At 49.4% G+C, this 22,118-nt stretch overlaps 1 protein-coding gene across 10 annotated transcripts in view; it reads left to right on the top strand.

The window, feature by feature from the left end:
- Positions 1-22,118, top strand: part of lrrc7 (leucine rich repeat containing 7) — an 895,132-nt gene that overhangs the window by 822,185 nt on the left and 50,829 nt on the right. The window lies entirely within an intron of this gene.

Below are 22,118 nucleotides of genomic sequence, written 5' to 3'. Positions count from 1 at the left end.
CTCTCTGCCTCTCTACCACACCTTCTTTCTTTAGGATGCTCCTTCAATCAACGAAAAGGAAGGACGGTAGAAAGAGGGAAAATCGACCGTGGATATCTAAGGAAATAAGGGAGAGTATCAAATTGAAGGAAAAAGCATACAAAGTAGCAAAGATTAGTGGGAGACTAGAGGACTGGGAAATATTTAGGGGGCAACAGAAAGCTACTAAAAAAAGCTATAAAGAAGAGTAAGATAGATTATGAGAGTAAACTTGCTCAGAATATAAAAACAGATAGTAAAAGTTTCTACAAATATATAAAACAAAAAAGAGTGTCTAAGGTAAATATTGGTCCTTTAGAGGATGAGAAGGGAGATTTAATAATGGGAGATGAGGAAATGGCTGAGGAACTGAACAGGTTTTTTGGGTCGTTCTTCACAGTGGAAGACACAAATAACATGCCAGTGAATGATGGAAATGAGGCTATGACAGGTTAGGACCTTGAGAGGATTGTTATCACCAAGGAGGTAGTGATGGGCAAGCTAATGGGGCTAAAGATAGACAAGTTTCCTGGCCCTGATGGAATGCATCCCAGAGTGCTAAAAGAGATGGCTAGGGAAATTGCAAATGCACCAATGATAATTTACCAAAATTCACTCGACTCTGGGGTGGTCCCGGCAGATTGGAAATTAGCAAACATGACACCACTGTTTAAAAAAGGAGGTAGGCAGAAAGCGGGTAATTATAGGCCAGTGAGCTTAACTTCGGTTGTAGGGAAGATGCTGGAATCAATCATCAAGGAAGAAATAGCGAGGCATCTGGATCAAAATTGTCCCATTGGGCAGACGCAGCATGGGTTCATAAAGGTCAGGTCGTGCCTAACTAATTTAGTGGAATTTTTTGAGGACATTACCAGTGCGGTAGATAACGGGGAGCCAATGGATGTGGTATATCTGGATTTACAGAAAGCCTTTGCTAACGTGCCACACAAAAGGTTGCTGCATAAGATAAAGATGCATGGCATTAAGGGGAAAGTAATAGCATGGATAGAGGATTGGTTAATTAATAGAAAGCAAAGAGTGGGGATTGATGGGTGTTTCTCTGATTGGCAATCAGTAGCTAGTGGTGTCCCTCAGGGATCAGTGTTGGGCCCACAACTGTTCACAATTTACATAGATGATTTGGAGTTGGGGACCAAGGGCAATGTGCCCAAGTTTGCAGACGACACTAAGATAAGTGGTAAAGCAAAAAGTGCAGAGGATACTAGAAGTCTGCAGAGGGATTTGGATAGGCTAAGTGAATGGGCTAGGGTCTGGCAGATGGAATACAATGTTGACAAATGTGAGGTTATCCATTTTGGTAGGAATAACAGCAAAAGGGATTATTATTTAAATGATAAAATATTAAAACATGCTGCTGTGCAGAGAGACCTGGGTGTGCTATTGCATGAGTCGCAAAAAGTTGGCAACAGGTGATTAAGAAGGCAAATGGAATTTTGTCCTTCATTGCTATAGGGATGGAGTTTAAGACTAGGGAGGTTATGCTGCAATTGTATAAGGTGTTAGTGAGGCCACACCTGGAGTATTGTGTTCAGTTTTGGTCTCCTTACTTGAGAAAGGACGTACTGTCACTGGAGGGTGTGCAGAGGAGATTCACTAGGTTAATCCCAGAGCTGCAGGGGTTGGATTACGAGGCGAGGTTGAGTAGACTGGGACTGTACTCGTTGGAATTTAGAAGGATGAGGGGGGTTCTTATCGAAACATATAAAATTATGAAGGGAATAGATAGGATAGATGCGGGCAGGTTGTTTCCACTGGCGGGTGAAAGCAGAACTAGGGGGCATAGCCTCAAAATAAGGGGAAGTAGATATAGGACTGAGTTTAGGAGGAACTTCTTCACCCAAAGGGTAGTGAATCTATGGAATTCCTTGCCCAGTGAAGCAGTAGAGGCTCCTTCATTAAATGTTTTTAAGATAAAGATAGATAGTTTTTTGAAGAATAAAGGGATTAAGGGTTATGGTGTTCGGGCCGGGAAGTGGAGCTGAGTCCACAAAAGATCAGCCATGATCTCATTGAATGGTGGAGCAGGCTCGAGGGGCCAGATGGCCTACTCCTGCTTCTAGTTCTTATGTTCTTATGTATGCTGTGTATCTGAATGCATGTAGCATTCAAAACAAACCAATGAACAGAGAATGCACATAGAAATAAATCAATACGATTTGATAGCCATTACAGAGACATGACTTCAGAAGGACATGGATTAGGAACTGAATATTGATGGGTGGCAGGCTATGTAGGAAGGACAGGATGCAATCGAAAAGGTGGAGGGGTGGCTCTGTTATTTAACAATGTTATTAACTCAATAGAGAGGGATGAGCTAATTCAGGAAACCAGGATGTGGAAACGACTTGCATAGTGATGAGAAATGCTAAAGAAAAAAAGTCACTTGTGGGAGTTGTGTACAGGTCCCCTAATAGTAACCACATTGTAGGGTGGAACATAAAGGAAGAAATAATTGGGGCTCGTCATAAAAGCAATAATCAAGGGAGATTTTAATCTAGATTAGAAAAGTGAAATGGGCGAAGGTAGCCTACATGAGGAGTTCATTAAATGTTTTCAGGTTAGTTTCTCAGAACAGCTCATTTTGAAGCCAACCAGAGAACAGGCTATACTAAACATGGTATTGTGCAATGAGACCATAAGATATAGGAGCAGAATTAGGCCATACAGCCCCTCGAGTCTCCTCCGCCATTTGATCTTGGCTGATATGTTCCTCATCCCCATTCTCCTGCCTTCTTCCCGTAACCCTTTTCCCCCTTATTAATCAAGAAATCCCTTTGTAGGGCAGCACGGTGGCACAGTTCGATCCTGGCTCTGGGTCACTGTCCGTGTGGAGTTTGCACATTCTCCCCGTGTTTGCGTGGGTTTCGCCCCGACAACCCAAAGATGTGCAGGGTAGGTGGATTGGCCACGCTAAATTGCCCCTTAACTGAAAAAATGAATTGGGTACTCTAAATTCAGTTTAAAAAAGAAATCCCCTTGTTAATTGAGAACAACAGATTTGTGCTTGAGGTGCTGTTACCTACAGCGTGACAGACCAGAAGCTGGAAGGTGGAATTAGACAGAATAGTTATTTCTAAGAACATTAGAATGAGGAGCAGGAATAGGCAATTTATCCTCTTGAGCCTGTTCCACCATTCAATACGATCATGGCTAATCTCATCATGGCCTCCTCTCCACGGTCCAGCCCATGCTCTGTAACTCTTCAATTCATTATGAATTAAAAAACTGTCTCACTCCTCCTTAAACTTACTCACTGTCCTTACATTCACAGCATTCTGGGGTAGCGAATTCCACAGATTCACGATCCTTTGGGAGAAGTAGTTTCTCCTCATCTCTGTTTTATATTTGCTACCCCTAATCCTGAGACTATGCCACAAAAGAGGAAGCATCCACTTCACGTCTACTTTATCCATACCTTTTATCATCTTATATACTTCAATTTGATCCCACTTCATTCTTCTAAACTCTAGAGAGTATAGGCCTAAACTGTTCATTCTCTCTTCGTAAGACAAACCCCTCATCGCCGGAATCAATCTAGTGAACCTCCTCTGAACTGCCTCCAATGCCACTACATCTTTCCTCAAATAAGGGGACCACAACTGTGCACAATACTCCAGGGGCGGCCTTACCAATGCCTTGATTAGTTGCAACAACACTTCCTTACCTTTATACTTTATTCCTTTAGCTATAAATGCCAACATTCCATTCACTTTCTTTATTATCTGCGACCATGAACGAGGCCACCCAGATCCCTCTGCATCGGAGCACCCCGAAGTCTCTCCCCATTTAGATAACAAGTTGCCTTCCCATTTTTCCGACCAAAATGGATAACCTCACACTTATCCACGTTAAATTCCATCGGCCACTTTTTGGCCCACTCAGCTAACTTATCTATATCCATTTGTAAGGTTTTTACTTCCTCATTGCAACTTCCTGTCCCACCTATTTTTGTGTCATCTGCAGATTTGGCTATAAAACCTTCTATCCCTGTATCCAAGTCATTAATATAGATTGTAAATAGTTGGGGCCCATGGAACGAACCCTGTGGTACCCCACTAGTTTCATCTTGCCATCCAGAAAAAGACCCATTTCTCCCGACTCTGTCTTCCGTCCGTCAGCAGTCCTCAATTCAAGCTAATAAATTACCCTAACCCCATGTGATCTAACCTTGTGAATTAACAAACACCTTCCGAAAGTCCACATATACTACATCTACAGGATCCCCATTATCCACTTGGCTGGTTACATCTTCGAGGAGCTCTAGCAAATTAGTCAAACATGATTACCCTTCATAAAACCATGCTGACTCTGATGGATTGCGTTTTGACTTTCCAAATGTCTTGATATTATTTCCTTGATAATGAAATGAGATAATAATCACAGATTCACAGAAAATACAGTGCAGAAGAGGCCCTTCTGCCCTTCAAATCTGCACTGACACATGAAAAACACCTGACCTACCTACCTACCTAATCCTATTTGCCAGCACTTGCCTCATAGCCTCGAACGTTATGAAGTGCCAAGTGCTCATCCAGGTAATCTCTAAAGGATGTGAGGCAACCCACCTCTACCACTCTCCTGGGCAGTGCATTCCAGACTGTCACCACTCTGAGTAAAAAAGCTTTTCCTCACATCCTCCCAAAACCTGCCCTTCACCCTGAACTTGTGTCCCCTCGTGACTGGCCCTTCAACAAAGGGGAACAGTGTTCCCTATCCAACCGGTCCATGCCCCTCATAATCTTGTACACCTCTCAGCCTTCTCTGTTCAAACAAAAATAGTAAGAAGTCTTACAACACCAGGTTAAAGTCCAACCGGTTTGTTTCGTTATCACTAGCTTTCGGAGCGCTGCTCCTTCCTCAGGTGAATGAAGAGGTATGTTCCAGAAACATATATATAGGCAAATTTCAAGCGAAATCCTACCAACTGTCCTGGTTTGACACAATTCATACCTCTTTAATCTGGGGTTACCCCATCTCTGGATCTGTAAAGATTTAATCACCTGCTAATGCTCGCATTCCAAGCATTGTCTTGCATCTTTGAATTTGTCTGTGCTCACCCCATGGCAAACAAAAATAACCCAACCTCTCTTCATAACTTAAATGATCCATCCCAGGCAACATCCTGATGAATCTCCTCTGCACCCCATTCAGTGCAATCACATCCTTCCTATAATGTGGCGACCAGAACTGCACACAGTACTTCAGCTGTGGCCTCACCAAAGTCCTATACAACTTCAATATGACCTCCCTGCTTTTGTAATGTATGCCTCGATTAATAAAGGCAAGTGTCCCATATGTCTTTTTCACCACCCTATTAACCTGCCTTCAGAGATCTGTGGACAAACATTCCAGGGTCCCTTTGTTTCTCAGAACTATTCAGTGTCATGCCATTCATTGAATACTTCCTTGTCAAATTATTCCTTCCGAAGTGTATAACCTCACACTTTTCTGGGTTAAATTCCATCTGCCACTTACCTGTCCATTTGACCATCCTGTCTATATCTTCCTGTAACCCAAGACACTCAACCTCACTGTTAACAACCCGGCCAATCTTTGAGTCGTCTGCAAACTTACTTATCCTACCCCCCCCCCCCCCACATAGTTATCTATGTTGTTTATATAAATGACGAATAATAACACAGATCCCTGGGGTACATCACTGGACACTGGCTTCCAGTTACTAAAGTAACCATCTGTCATCATCCTCTGTCTCCTTCAACTAAGCCGATTTTGAATCCATCTTATCAAGAGGAGTGGATCTGAGAACTTATATAAGGGCAATGATGAAGGTATGAAAGATGAGATAGCTAAAGTGAATTGGCAAATTGGGTTAAGAGATAGATCAATAGAGACAAAGTGGCAAAAATGTAAGGCAATATTGGAGAATACATACAATAAATAAATTCCAACAAGTAAGAAAAAGTCCAAGGGATGGTTAACTAGAAAGGTTAAAGATAATATCAAACTTAGGGCAGCTCGGTGACACAGTAGTTAGCACTGCTGCCTCATAGCGCTAAGGACCCAGGTTCAACCCAGGCCCCGGTTCACTGTCCATGTGGAGTTCACATATTCTCCCCGTATCTGCGTGGATCTCACCCCCACAACCCAAAGATGTGCAGGGTAGGTGGATTGGCCACGCTAAATTGCCCCTTAATTAAAATAAAAGTTTTTAAAAAGGCAGTATCAAACGTAAAGAAAAAGTATATGATTGTGTAAAGACAGATGGCAGATCAGGAAATTAGACAGAATACAAGGAACAGCAAAGGATGACTGAAAGATTAATACGGAGGGAAAAACTAGAGTACGAGAGAAAGCTAGCCAGAATTATCAAAACAGATACTAAGGGTGCGATTCTCCGGAAGTGTTATAGCGAGCGGCAATTCCCGGGAATTCCCGGTGCTTGGCCCAGCGAAATCAGCAATGCAATTCAACGTTAATTGGTCTACTTAAGGAGGCCACACTGGCTTCTCAACGCAAATAACGCCTCGCTAGCCGATTTGCCGGGAATGCGTCCGCCAGCCCTCCCCGCTAAGGTCGAGCAGCACTTAAACAGCAATTGCTTGACCAGCCCCAGCCAGCTCGCAATAATGGCGCCGAGGAGACCGGCCACAAGATTCGGGGAGGCTGACCTAGGGAGGCTCCTGGTCGCGGTGGAGACCAGGAAGGATGTCCTGTTCCCCCGGGGGTCCTGGAGGGTGAACCACAAGGCAGCCAGTGTTGCCTGGGATAAGGTGGCGGCAGCCATTAGCTCCAACAGTATGGCCCCAGTGCAGGAAGGTCAACGACCTACACCGGGCAGCACGAGTGAGCAGACACCAACAGCACCACACCCCCCACCCCAAAGGGAGCATCCACCCCCCAACTCTCCAAGTGATCCACAGCCCTCCCTCCCCCTTCCCCCCCCCAACCCCACCTTCGTCCACTGAACGCCGTCCACCACTGAACCACACTAATGATGGCTAATGATGCTCTCTCTGTGTCTCCCCAGGAAAAACTCTCCCACAATCGGGAGGAGAGGGCCCAAATTAGCGGAGGGGTGCCAGACATAAGGATCCTCATCTCCATCGAGAAGCGGGCGCTGGAAAGGACACATGTGGCCGAGGACAGGGTGGTCACCAATGAGTCGTCTGGCAGATGCCACAGAGGTGAGGAACCACCGGGAACCACCTGCAGGACCTGTCAATTATGAGTAGTGATTGCCTTACTGACTGATCTATTCCTCCCACTGACCACATGTCCATTCTCCTACAGGTCCTCCAGCCGAAGGCACCATGGCCATCCTACGTGGCCCCACCTCCTGACTCCGCGGAGAACACCTCGGGGGAGAGCTCCGAGGATGACACCACAATTGTCACTGCACAGCTGTCATCCCCACCCTCCACCAGTGCAGATACACACTCCTCGGTGTGACATGTTAGTGGTCAGGCCCTTGGGGCACAATCTGGTGAGCACCACACTGCTGCTGGTGTACATCAGGTGAAGGCAGGAACCCCCAGGTGAGACAGCAGTCAGAGGTCTGTTGGATTCCAGCCTGATGCTGAGCCTCTGGAAGTGGGTTACCCAGAGCTGATGGAGATGATAGGGAGCGGCCGGGACATTTAGAGGGAGATCTCTGCGTCAGTCCAGCAGATCCATCAAAGCTTGAAGGAGTCCCAGAGGCTACGGGTACAGGAGATGGCACCGGCAATGAGTGGCACCGAGGCCAACATTGTCAGGGTGACAACCGCAGTGGAGAGCCTGCTGCACGACGCGGCACCATGAGCGATGGTGTCCAAGGCATCGCGCAGTTGGTGACGGCCATGCTGTGGGTCTCGGCAGAATGTCTGCCTCACTCAGGGATGTCCCTCAGTACCAGGCTAACCGTGATAAGGTTCTGCGGGACATGTCCTGCTCTAAAATGGGAATGGCCGAGGCGCTGCGGAGCTTGTCCCAGTCGCAGGTGGGCATTGCTGAGGCACAGCAGAGCATGTCGCAGTCACTGAGAAGCATCTGAGGTGTGGGTTTAAGTAGGGTGCTCTTTCCAAGGGCCAGTGCAGACTGGATGGGCCGTATGGCCTCCTTTTGCACTGTAAATTCTATGAAATTGCTGAGGGCGTTGACACATGGTATGGACCATGGGGAGCCACCAGGGCTGGCCGAACCAGATGATGCAGGGACAGCTGAGGCTCGAACCAGCTGCTCCTCCATCCCAAGGTGAACCCCAGGGCCCTATGGGCACCGATCGGGAGGAAGGGGCACTGCGTGCCAACCCGGATCTGTCCCATGGAGTGGCGACGGTGGCCACTAGCTCCCCGAGCTGCATCTCGCAGTCAGCACACGGGACAGGCCGCTGACAAGTGAGCTGTGGCCCACCAGCCCCAGAGTCCCCAGAGAACGCCTGCTAAGGTCATCGAGGACGATGGAACGAGGTGAGCAGCTGGCTGCCTCCAGCTCAGTTGTGCATCCTGGGGAAATGCCAAAACGTAGTGGTCGAGCTAGGAAGCCCAGGCACGTTGAGGATCAGTGAGGGCACCGGGGGAGGGGGGGGGGGGGGGGGGGGGGGGGGGGCGTGGATAGTGGGTAGGGAGGGGGGAGGGGGGTTGGGGCCGGGGGTTTGGGGGATGGTACTATCAGGAATGGGGCATTATACAGCACATTAAACAAACTTTTGTACAACCATTATGATGCCTCTGTCACTTTTTCCGCAATGCGGCCAACCCCGGACCCTTTGCCCATCTCTCCAGTTAGCCCCCTCCACCCCGCCACCCGTGGCGCTCACCGAACCTCCGGCAGTGGACATGTCCCCGAAGCTGTGTCCAATCCTCTGGGTGTTCAGGTGAGGGTTGCATGGTAGCATAGTGGTTAGCACTGTTGCTTCACAGCATCAGGGTTCCAGGTACGATTCCCGGCGTGGATCACTGACTGTGTGGAGTCTGCACGTTCTCCCCGTGTCTGCGTGGGTTTCCTCCGGGTGCTCCGATTTTCGCCCACAAGTCCCGAAAGACGTGCTGTTAGGTCATTTGGATATTCTGAACTCTTCCTCTGTGTACCCGAATAGGCGTCTGAGTGTGGCGAAAAGGGGATTTTCACAGTAACTTCATTGCAGTGTTAATCTAAGCCTACTTGTGACAATAATAAAGATTATTATTATGTTGGCAGCTGTGTGTTTGCTGTTGCCTCCTGCAGTGTTCAGACACAATGTCCAGGCATCACGGTCTGATTGGGATGCCAGGCAATGACTCCCACATGCTACATGAACCACCCACCCACAGGAATCCACTTGGCATGTGTCAAGTGCTCACTTACCCATGATTGCCAATTCCCTATTAGCAATAGCCTTGAGCCACGCAGCCAGAGGCCTCGGCAGTCGGTGAGGGTTATGGGTGTTCGGTGGTGCAGACAGGCAGGGGCAAGGGATGCCCCGGGAATGGGTTTGGGATCCAGGGATGGCATGGTGGTGCCATGAGCGATTGCACCCCCCCCCCACCCCCACCCCCAGTTAATAATAATAATAATCTTCATTGTCACAAATAGGCTTACATTAACACTGCAATGAAGTTACTGTGAAAAGCCTCTAATCGCCAAATTCTGGCGCCTGTTGGGGTACACTGAGGGAGAATTCAGAATGTCCAAATTATCTAACAGCTCGACTTTCGGGACTTGTGGGAGGAAACCGGAGCACCCGGAGGAAACACACGCAGACACGGGAGAACGTGCAGACTCCACACAGACAGTGACATAAGCCGGGAATCAAACCTGGGACCCTGGCGCTGTGAAGCAACAATGCTAACCACTGTGTTACCGTGCTTCCCGCCCCCCCCATCCCATGGTGGCCCACCCCTGCGGAGGGTCCCCCACCTCCCATCGAACACAGAGGTGGCAGGCCCAGCACACCCGGCCTCTTTGCCTGTGAGCAGAGATGGCTACTCACCTTGGCTCCCCACAGAAGCTCTTCCGCAAGGTTCACATTTTTCAAAAGGAGTACTAATCAGCGCCAGTGAGATCACTTGCTGGGGAGGCCGCTGAATGATGGGAGGCCGTTGGAAATGGGGTTGGTCTCGTTGATTATATGGAAATGGGGCTTAAGTGGTGATAAGTAGTATCTCGCCACGCTATGGCACCTACGGGAACGGACCAGTTGCATCACAAGCTATTTGGTGCCCGGCGCGGATCTCGTTTTTGGTCTCCCCCGCTATCCACTGGCCTCGGTACGCTTGAGCGCAAATGTAACGAGCCGGAAGATAGCGCCCACGAGTTTCAATAAATATTTTTTAAAGAATTGCGTTAATAAAGTGAACATTGGTCCAATAGAAAATGGGTCTCTAGAATTGATAATGGAAAACAAGACTTGAAAAGGTATTTTGCTTCAGTCTTCACTATACAGGATAAAAGTAACATCCCAGAAGCAGCTATAAACCAGGAAATAGGGAGAGGGAAGAACTCAGAAAAATTAGTCAGTAAAAAAGTGGTACTCATAGAATAGAATCCCGACAGTGCAGAAGGAGGCCTTTCGGCCCAGCGAGTCTGCACCGGCCGTTGCTCCGATAGAACACCCTACCTAGGCCAAATTCCTCACTCCTAGCCCCGTGACCCTACCTAATATTTGAGAAATTTAGCATGTCCAATTCATCTAACCTGCACATCTAACTGTGGGAGGAAACCGGAGCACCCAGAGGAAACCCATGCAGACACAGGGAGAACGTGCAAACACCATACAGACAGTCAACAAGGTCAGAATCGAACCTGGGACCCTGGTGCTGTGAGGCAACAGTGCTAGCCACTTTGCCTGAGTAACTTGTTGGAGCTGCAGGAAGAGCCCGGGTCCTGATGGACTTCATCCTTGGGTCTTAAAAGATGTGTCTAGTAAGTTAGTTGATGCATTGATTTTAATTTTCCAAAACTCCCTAGATTTGAAAAGGTTCCATTGGAATGGGAGATATCAAGTATTTAAAAAGGGTGGGAGACAGAATGCAAGAAACTACAGACCAGCTAGCTTAACATCTGTCGTAGGGAAAATGTTAGAAGCTATTATGAAAGAAGCTATAGCGTGTATATGGATAAGTTCAAGGAATGAACATGGTATGTGAAAAGGAAAGCATGTTTAACCAACTTATTGAAATTATTTGAGGAAGTAATCTGTGCTGTGGATAAAGGGGAACCAGTGGATGTATTGTACTTAGATTTTTCAGAAGGCATTTAGTAATGTACCACATCAAGGGTTATTACAGAAAATAAAAGCTCACAGTATAGCGAGTAACATGTTGGCATAGGTAGAAGATTTGCTGACTAACAGAAAGCAGATAGTGGGCAAAAATGTATCTTTTTCAGGTTGGCAAGATGTAACGAGTGGTGTGCCACAGGGATCAGTGCTGGGACCTCAGCTTTTTATAATTGATATAATTGACTTTGCTGAAGGGATGGCTGCCAAACATGTTGATGACACAGAGAAAGGTAGGAAAGTAAATTGTGAAGAGGACATAAGGAGGCTACAAAAAATATAGATCGTTTAAGTAAGTGGGTAAAGATCTGGCAAATTGCTGAGCTCAGAGTGCAGAGGGATCTGGAAATCCTACTGAATGGACCAAAACAGACTTATATGCAGGTACAATAATTAGGAAAGCTAAAAAACGTTATCATTTATTGCAATGGGAATTGAATGCAAAAGTAGGGAGGTTATGCTTCAGTTATGCAGGGCAATAGTGAGACCACAGTTAGGGTACTGTTGTGTGTAGTGTTGGTCTCCTTATTTAAGGAAGGATGTAAATGCATTGGTGACTTCCGGGTGCGGCAATGACCAGCTGAGTCGCATGTTTCGGCACCTCCCGTTGGAACGGACTTTTGGGCTCTTGATAGGAGCCCCAACGGCAATTTAAACAGCCAAAATCACTGTGCGGTAAACTAGAAGGGAATCCCCCCGGATACACATGGAAAAAGGAGAGGATAGTGGCCGGATTGCAGAAGATCCTCTGGAGCAGCGGCAAGGAAGGGAAGCTCGAAGCAAGATGGCGTCGGAAGGTGGCCGTTTGTTATGGGGCCCGGAGCAACAAGAGTTCCTGCGGCGCTGTGTGGAAGAGCTGAAGAAGGAGTTGAAGAAGGAGGTGTTGGCCCTGATATCACAGGCGATTGAAGGGCTAAAGGGGGAGCAGAGGACCCAGGAGCTGGAGCTTCGGGTCATGAAGGCAAAGACTGCTGAAAACGAAGATGAAATACAGAGCCTGGTGTTGAAGACAGAGACGCACGAGGCACAGCACAAAAGGTGTGTGGAGAGGTTGGAAGCACTGGAGAATAATTCGAGGAGGAAGAATTTAAGAGTCCTGGGTCTTCCCGAAGGCGCAGAGGGAGCGGACGTCGGGGCATATGTGAGCACAATGCTTCACTCGCTAATGGGATCGGAGGCCCCGACAGGCCCTTTGGAGGTGGAGGGAGCCTATCGAGTTCTGGCGCGAAGACCAAAGGCTGGAGAAATACCTTGAGCTATAGTGGTGAGGTTTCTCCGCTACAACGACAGAGAGACGGTCCTCAGATGGGCGAAGAAAACACGGAGCTGTAGGTGGGAGAACACGGTGATCCGCGTATACCAGGATTGGAGTGCGGAGGTGGCGAGAAGGAGGGCAAGTTTCAATCGGGCTAAGGCGGTGCTTCACAAAAAGAAGGTTCAATTTGGAATGTTGCAACCAGCGAGACTGTGGGTCACACACCAAGGGAAGCACCACTACTTTGAGACGGCAGAAGAGGCGTGGACATTCATTGTGGACGAGAAGCTGGAATAGTCTGGCGAGAGAAAGAGCTTCTGGGATAAAGTGGTGGGGTGATTATGTGGGGCGAGGAAGGGGAAGGGGGGGGGGGATGATTTTTCAATTTGTTAATTCTTCGATCCTGTAACTTTTCTCTCTTCCCCTCGTTGGGGGGGGGGGGGGGGTGGGGGGGGGGGGGGGGGGGGTGGGGTGGGGGGGGGGGGGGGAGTGTATGGGGAACTGTGGGCGCCGGTGGGAAGGAAAGGGGAAGGAGAAGGGAAATGCGCCATTAGGGGCGGGGCCGAGTGGGAAACGCGGGCTTTGCTCCCGCGCTATGGTAATTGTGGCGGGAACAGGGACGCAGGAAGGAGGGGGCCTCGCACAGTGAGGGGCCGAGGGCAAACGGGGAAGCCGAGGTCAGCCAGAGTTCACTGACTTCTGGGAGCAACATGGGGGGTGCAACTACGCTAGAGGGGGATCTAGCAGAGGGGGGGGGGGGGGGAGTTAACTGGGTTGCTGCTGCTATGGAGACGGGGGAGCTGTTATGGGACGGGGTGGTCGAGACGGGGGGGCACCGTCGGTGGGATATACAGGTACGTGGGAACCGGGTGAGGAGCTGGGTTAAAAAAGGGGATGGCTAGTCGACAAGGGGAGGGGTAAAGAGCCCCCCAATCCGGCTGATCACGTGGAACGTGAGAGGGCTGAACGGGCCGATTAAAAGGGCACGGGTACTTGCACACCTAAAGAAATTAAAGGCAGATGTGGTTATGTTGCAGGAGACGCACCTGAAACTGATAGACCAGGTCAGACTACGTAAAGGATGGGTGGGGCAGGTGTTTCATTCGGGTTTAGATGCGAAGAATAGGGGGTGGCTATCTTAGTGGGGAAACGGGTACTGTTTGAGGCAAAGACCATAGTGGCGGATAGTGGGGGTAGATATGTGATGGTGAGTGGCAGATTGCAAGGGGAGGCGGTGGTTCTGGTGAATGTATACACCCCGAACTGGGATGATGCAAACTTTATGAGGCGTATGTTGGGGCGTATCCCGGACCTGGAGGCGGGAAAGTTGGTAATGGGGGGAGACTTCAATACGGTGCTTGATCCAGGGCTGGACCGATCGAGGTCCAGGACCGGGAGGAGGCCGGCAGCGGCCAGGGTGCTCAAGGACTTCATGGAGCAGATGGGAGGAGTAGACCCCTGGAGATTTATTAGGCCTAGGAGTAAGGAGTTCTCATTTTTCTCCCATGTTCACAAGGTATATTCACGGATAGACTTTTTTGTCTTGGGAAGGGCACTGATTCCGAAGGTGACAGGGACGGAGTATACGGCCATAGCCATTTCGGACCACGCTCCACATTGGGTAGACCTGGAGGTAGGAGAGGAAAAAGAACAGCACCCACTCTGGAGAATGGATATGGGCTTATTGGCGGATGAGGGGTATGTCTAAGGGTGAGGGGGTGTATCGAAAGGTACTTGGAGCTTAATGACAACGGAGAGTATCAGGTGGGAGTGGTCTGGGAGGCGTTGAAGGCGGTGGTCAGAGGGGAACTGATATCCATAAGAGCACATAAAGGGAAGCAAGAGGGTAAAGAAAGGGAGCGATTGTTGAGAGAACTTCTGAGGGTGGACAGGCAATATGCAGAGGCACCGGAGGAGGGACTGTTCCGGGAAAGACAAAGGTTACATGTGGAATTTGACCTGCTGACCACGGGTAAGGCAGAGGCACAGTGGAGGAGGGCACAGGGTGTACAGTATGAGTATGGAGAGAAGGCGAGTCGGCTACTGGCCCACCAATTGAGGAAGAGGGGAGCGGCGAGGGAGATAGGTGGGGTGAGAGATGAGGAGGGAGAGATGGAACGGGGAGCGGAGAGAGTGAACGGGGTGTTCAAGGCATTCTATGAGAGGTTATATAAGGCTCAGCCCCCGGAAGGGAAGGAGGGAATGATGTGTTTCCTGGATCAGCTGGAATTCCCGAAGGTGGAGGAACAGGAGAGGGCGGGACTGGGAGCACAGATTGAGATGGAGGAGGTGGTAAAGGGGATTGGGAGCATGCAGGCGGGGAAGGCTCCGGGACCGGATGGGTTCCCGGTGGAATTTTATAGGAAATATATGGACCTACTGGCCCCGCTTTTGACGAGAACCTTTAATGAGGCCAGGGAAAGGGGGAAGTTGCCTCCGACTATGTCAGAGGCGACGATATCGCTACTTTTGAAGAAGGAAAAAGACCACTGCAGTGTGGGTCCTACAGGCCCATTTCCCTTTTGAACGTAGATGCTAAGCTCCTGGCCAAGGTGATGGCGGCGAGGATAGAGGATTGTGTCCCGGGGGTGGTCCACGAGGATCAAACTGGGTTCGTTAAGGGGAGACAGCTGAACACGAACATACGGAGGCTGCTAGGGGTGATGATGAAGCCCCCACCAGAGGGGGAGGCGGAGATAGTGATGGCGATGGACGCCGAGAAAGCATTCGACAGAGTGGAGTGGGACTATCTGTGGGAAGTGTTGAGGAGATTTGGTTTTGGAGAAGGGTTTATTGGATGGGTACAGCTGCTATATAGGGCCCCGGTGGCAAGTGTGGTCACGAACAGGCAGAGGTCTGACTACTTCCGTCTTTATAGAGGGACGAGGCAGGGGTGTCCCCTGTCTCCGTTACTGTTTGCATTGGCAATTGAGCCCCTGGCCATAGCACTGAGGGGCTCCAGGAAGTGGAGAGGAGTACTCAGGGGAGGAGAAGAACACCGGGTATCATTGTATGCAGATGATTTATTGCTGTATGTTGCGGACCCGGTGGAGGGGATTCCTGAGATAATGCGGACACTCAGGAGTTTGGGGAATTCTCGGGGTACAAATTGAATATGGGGAAGAGTGAGTTGTTTGTGGTGCATTCGGGGGAGCAGAGCAGGGCAATAGATGATTTACCGCTGAGGAAGGAACAAGAGATTTCCGGTACTTAGGGATTCAGATAGCCAGGAGTTGGGGAACCTTACAGAGGTTAATTTAACACGATTGGTGGAACAGATGGAGGAGGATTTTAAGAGATGGGACATGGTGCCCCTGTCACTGGTGGGTAGGGTGCAGGCGGTCAAAATGGTAGTCCTCCCGAGATTCCTTTTTGTGTTTCAGTGCCTTCCGGTGATGGTCACAAAGGCTTTTTTCAAGAAAATCGAGAAAAGTGTCATGAGTTTTGTGTGGTCTGGGAAGACCCCGAGAGTGAGGAGGGTTTTTTTTGCAACATAGCAGGGATAGGGGGGGACTGGCACTTCCGAACTTAAATGAGTACTATTGGGCCGCCAATGTCTCAATGCTGTGTAAGTGGATGGGAGAAGGGGAGGGAGCGGCGTGGAAGAGATTGGAGATGGCGTTCTGCAAAGGAACCAGCCTACAAGCACTGGCGACGGCGCCGTTGCCGTTCACCCCGAAGAAATACACCACAAGTCCAGTGGTGGTGGCAACACTGAAAATTTGGGGGCAGTGGAGACGGCATAAGGGAATGACGGGAGCCTTGGTGCGGTCCCCGATAAGAAATAATCATAGGTTTGTCCCGGGGAGAATAGATGGGGGATTTAGAGCATGGCAGAGAGCTGGGATTGTGCAATTGAGGGATCTGTTCTTAGACGGGACGTTTGCGAGTCTGGGAGCACTGACGGAAAAATATGGGTTGCCCCAAGGGAATGCATTTCGGTACATGCAACTGAGGGCTTTTGCGAGGCAACAGGTGAGGGAATTCCCGCAGCTCCCGACGCAGGAGATTCAAGATAGAGTGATCTCAGGGACATGGGTGGGGATGGTAGGGTGTCAGATATATACAGGGAAATGAGAGACGAGGGGGAGATCATGGTGGATGAGCTGAAGGGAAAATGGGAAGAAGAGCTGGGGGAAGAGATTGAAGAGGGGCTGTGGGCAGATGCCCTACGTAGGGTGAACTCTTCGTCCTCGTGCGCCAGGCTTAGCTTGATACAATTCAAGGTTTTGCACAGGGCGCATATGACCGGAGCAAGGCTCAGTAAATTTTTCGGGGTAGAGGATAGGTGTGGGAGATGCTCGAGAAGCCTGGCAAACCACACCCACATGTTTTGGTCATGCCCGGCACTGCAGGGGTTCTGGGTGGGGGTGGCGAATGTGCTTTCAAAGGTGTTGGGGGTCCGGGTCGAGCCAAGCTGGGGGTTGGCTATATTTGGGGTTGCAGAAGAGCCGGGAGTGCAGGAGGCGAGAGAGGCTGATGTTTTGGCCTTTGCGTCCCTAGTAGCCCGGCGAAGGATATTGCTTATGCGGAAGGAAGCCAAACCCCCGGGCGTGGAGACCTGGATAAACGACATGGCAGGGTTTATAAAACTAGAACGGATAAAGTTTGCACTAAGGGGTTCGGCGCAAGGGTTCACCAGACGGTGGCAACCGTTCATTGACTACCTCGCAGAACGATAAAGGAAATGGGAAGATAACAGCAGAAACCCAGGGGGGTGGGGGGGGGGGTGGGGGGGGGGGGGGAGGGCTCAGGGGTGTTTATGTATAGATATTTGTACTTGGTTATGTATATTGGATTGTTTGATTTTATTATTTGGGAGAGTTATTATTTTTATTATGGCAGTTGCCATTTAGTATATATAATATTTACTTATTTGTTAAAAAACGGTCGCTGTTATTTATATTGTTTTGTTGCTGTGAAAAGGGAAAAACCTTTGTACTGTTTTGTTTGGCCGAAAAATTTGAATAAAATATATATATTTTTTTTAAAAGTAAATGCATTGGTAACAGTTTAGAGAGGATTTACCAGACTGGTACCTGGAGTGCAAGGGTTGTCTTATGAGGAAAGGTTGGACAAGCTAAACTTGGATCTGCTGGAATTTAGAAGAGTAAGAGGTAACTTGATCCTGAGAGGTCTTGACAGGGTGGACGTGGAGGGAATGGGCACGATGATTCTCCAGCCGCTTTGCATTCAAGCGAAAGCACAATGCGGGCAGAGAATCCCAGTAGAGGCTTGCAGGTAGCCTCCCAACAGGCTCTGCACCTCGCGGGATTCACTGGGGTCCCGCGCGATGTCGGAGTCGAAACTGCACCCCAAGTTGGACGGGACCGAATGACGCTCGCGGAAGTAGGTCATAAACCTGTTTACGACCTACTCGTCCGGGATCCACCACCCTCGGTCGATTCTTCGGCCTCCCCAGGGAGGCTGCAGTCGGGCGCCGATCAGTGCTGGTCCACGCAAATGTGGACCAGACGGAACGGCACCTGGGGGGTCTCCCAGGCCATCAGAGACCCCTGGGTGGTTAGGGTAAGTGCATGGTGGCTCCCTGGCCCCGTCCTGGAACGTGGGCACCTTGGCACTACCACTCTGGCACCGTGGCACTGCCACCCTGGCACTGCCAGGGTGCCGGGATGGCAGGATGCCCGCCAAGCTGGCAGGAGCACTGCCTGGGTGCCAGGGTGGCAGTACAAGGATGCCTGAATGCCAGGGTGACACTGCCAAGGGCCAGGGGGCAAGGGGGGCCATGCCCGTGAAATGAGGGTGGAGGGGGTGTTTTCAGGGTGGGGTAGTGCAAGACAGGTAAGTAGGGGCCTTTGGGAGGGTGGAGGAGCGATGGGTGGGGCTCTTAGAATGGAGCGGGTTCTGTAAGGAGGCTTGTGGGGGCCTGAAGAAATGGGACCCTCAGGGACCCCATAGCGGGGTATCCTCACTTGGGGGGTGTGGGGTAGTGTCCGTGTGTGTGGGGGGTGACATTGCCCATGGGTGGGGGATGTGGGGGACCCACAAGCTCACTTAGAGATCGGGGCACCCTTTCAAAATGGCGGCCTGATCTCTGAGTTCAGCTCCCCAGTGCAAAAAAAAATCTAAGTGTGGGCTCAACCGGTAAGAAACTTCCCAGGGTCCAAAAAAGTGAGTAAGTGTCATTAAATTGGGGTTGGGGAACTTACCGGCAGAGCTGGCGGGAAACTCCCTGAAAACCCCACCTTAAATTAACTTTGAAATTTTTGGAGAGAATCGCGCCCAATGTTTCCATTTGCGAAAGAATCTAACACCAGGGGTCACTGATTAAAAACAAGGGATCTTCCATTTAAAACAGAGATGAGGCAAAAAAAAATGTATCTGAGGGTCAGGAGTCTTTGAAGCTCGCTTCCTGAAAAGGCGGGGGAATCAGAGTCTTTGAATATTTTTAAAGCAGAGGTGGATAGATTCTTGCGAAGCAAAGGGGTGATAGATTATTAGGGGTAGGCAGGATGCAGTTTTGAGGTTCCTATCAGTTGAACCATGATTTTATTGAATGGTGGAGCAATCCCGATGGGCGTTCTCTAACTCCTTGTTCATATGTTTGTATCTCTTTGACCAAGCTTTTGGTCACCTGCCCTAATATCCTCTTATGTGGTTGAATATTACATTTTGTTTGTTTATGCTCCTGTGAAGTGCCTTGATAAATTTTACGACATCAAAGGTGCTACATAAAACAATTTGTTGTTGTTATGACTGAGCAAGAATTGAGCCATGCAAATTGATGCGCAAACAATTACTCTTGAGACAAGGTGAGTCATAACTAATAGGCTTTAATCTGCTAGAACTTTCCCCAGCAGCTTCGATACAGAAAGTGAAGGCTGCTGGGATGGCATTGGTTCTTATACTCCGCCTCTCAGGGCGGAGCTATGTACATCAGCCAATGGTAGACTCCTGGGTCTAGCCAATGGTCATCCCCCTCTCAGGTACCGCAATACCTGGTATTACCACACAAATGAAAACCATACCGTTACAAATAAATTAAATTGAATTTAATATTTGTTGGAACGTGAAGTTAATTTTTCTGAGGCAGGAGGACTTGTCTTTAGTAGGCTATACAGTGAAGTGATATTTCACAGTCCCACACACACACTGTCAGATAATCGACAAGTCAGTAGGTTGACATTCAGTTGGCTATAAATTTCAGATTGGTCTGGCTTATCAGAAACAAAGAGATTGGGGTAGATTTGACTTTAAAGGGGCCAGCCATCAAAGCAAGCTGACCAGTAAATGGAGTGATAATTGACCAACTCCATTTTGAGGTCATTTCTGCCGCATTAAGGGCAGCATGGTGGCAGAATGGTTAGCACAGCTGCCTCACGGCGCCAAGGTCCCAGGTTCGATCCCGGCTCTGGGTCACTGTCCGTGTGGAGTTTGCACATTCTCCCCATTGTGGTGTGGGTTTCGCCCCCACAACCCAAAGATGTGCAGGGTAGGTGGGGATTGGCCACGCTAAATTGCCCCTTAGTTGGAAAAATGAATTGGGTACTCTAAATTTATTTATTTTTTAAAAATTCTGCCCCATTAATGCAAATGTTGGCAGGTTAAATCTCTAATTCATTGGAATAATGGCTCAACCTGAAGTTTTGTTCTCTCCTCTACACCTTCCATCTGAACCCAGTAGAGACTCACCCCACTCCAAGAAAGACTCAAAAATAAAAAAGGCGGGCTTTCCCATTGAATCAAGCCGTAAATTGATTCACTGTGCCACAGGCCACGAACTGTGAGACCCACATGGTTTTTACAATAGTACCAATTAAGAAAGCTGCACAGAAAGCTGTAGGTATTTTCCTGAGGCACTATCTGTCCCCGGAAAATTGATGTAAATCTGCATATAAATTTCTCCTCCATATAAAGAGATAGCATATAGGAGATAATTTGGCCTATCATGCCTGTGCTGACACTGTGCAAGAGCACCCTAATTAGTTCCACCCTCTGCCCTGCTCTGACCTTAGTGCCTACATGTAGGTACAATGTTGCTTAAATATCCTCCTTTTCTGGATTCCACAGCTCCAAAGCCATGGGTGGGATTCTCCATTCGCCGACACCGGAATCACGTTCAGCGGTCGGCTGGAGAATACCCGTTTCCGACAAAATCAGGGGGGCTGCCGCTTTTGCGATGCTCCACCCCCTCCAAGTACACCAGGCGCTGTATCGACGGCTTCAGGACGTTGCCTGAGGTCCACCCCCCCGATGCTCCACCCCCGACCGGCCGAGTTCCCGACAACGTCGGTCGCGTGTGCTATCATCCTTCGGGAACTCAGTCCAGTGCCGCCACAGTCGGGGGAGGACCGATCTGCGGCAGGGGGAACTTTGTCAGGGACTGGGGGATCTGTTGGAAGGGGGTCTGGGGCTTGCAAGCTGGCCAAAGGTGGGGGACTATTTTTCACGCCGGGTCCGCTCGCAGCTGGCGCCATGTTGCAGAGTGCAGCCGCTGCAGGCCGTCGCCATGCGCATGCGTGGCCACGGACCCGGCAATTCTCTGGGACGTATCGGCAGCTAGAGCTGGGTGCTCTATGTTGCCGGCATGCTAGACCCCAGCCAAACGGAGGTTCGGTGTCCGAATGTACGGTCGTAAAACGCCACCGTTCCCACGCTGGCATGAGGATATAGCCTCAGAACTGGAGAATCCAGCCCATGGCCTGCCTTTTCCTAGGCTTCCATGGTAAAGATAAACAATGTCACACCCATTCCCCCCTTCCTCCAGTTCCTCATAACATGGGCAAATTGTAATGTCCTCACATGAGGTGAGTTTGGAGGTGGCGGATCAGTTAATCAGGCTGGAGAGTGCATCGTTGGCACCCTGCCACCTTCCCGTCTCTGTCCTGATTAAGTCAAGCGCAGGAAAGTGGTGGGGTCCGGCCTCAAAATGTATGCCCATTAAGGCCACTGGACCACTGGTGTTCAAACAGTGGCAGGCTGGGCAATTGCAATGCTGGAAACCCAATTAGCAAACTCTTATCAGGTTTGCTTGCAGGCTCCCAGCCGGTTCCAATGTCGGGAATGGATGAGGAGGGATCCATTGAGAGCCAATCTCACCTTTTTTTGCGACCCCCTAGGCCAATTCCAGTGAGTGATGATCACCCCACGACTCCCAAACCTCCCTCACTCACCTGTGGCCTAGATCCATCATTGATTCTGGGCATTTAAAAAAATTAATTTATGGGATTTTGGCGTTGCTGGCTAGGCCAGTATTTATTGATTTCCCATACCTAGTTGCCCTTGAGAAAGTTGCAGTGAGCTGCCTTCTTGAACCCCTGCAGTCCCGAGGTGTAGGTACACCCACAGTGCTGCTAGGGAGGGAGTTTCAGGATTTAGACTCAGTGACAGTGAAGGAATGACAATATATTCCCAGGTCAGGATAGTGAGCAACATGGAGTGGAACCTCCAGGTGGTGGTGTTCCCAGGTATCTGCTGCCCTTGCCCTTCTAGATGGTAGTGATTATGGGTTAGGAGGTTGCTGCCTAAGGAACCTTGGTGAGTTCCTGCAATGCATTTTGTGGATGGTATACATGGCTGCCACTGATTGTGGAGGGATTTAATGTTTATGGAAGGGGTAGCTGCTTTGTCCTGGTGTTATCAAACTTCTTTTTTTTTTAAGAAAAT

Source organism: Scyliorhinus torazame, chromosome 7 (genome assembly GCF_047496885.1).
Source record: "Scyliorhinus torazame isolate Kashiwa2021f chromosome 7, sScyTor2.1, whole genome shotgun sequence".
NCBI lineage: Eukaryota > Metazoa > Chordata > Chondrichthyes > Carcharhiniformes > Scyliorhinidae > Scyliorhinus > Scyliorhinus torazame.
The sequence above is the reverse complement of the archived record's forward strand: the minus strand, read 5'-3'. Positions and strand labels throughout refer to the sequence as shown.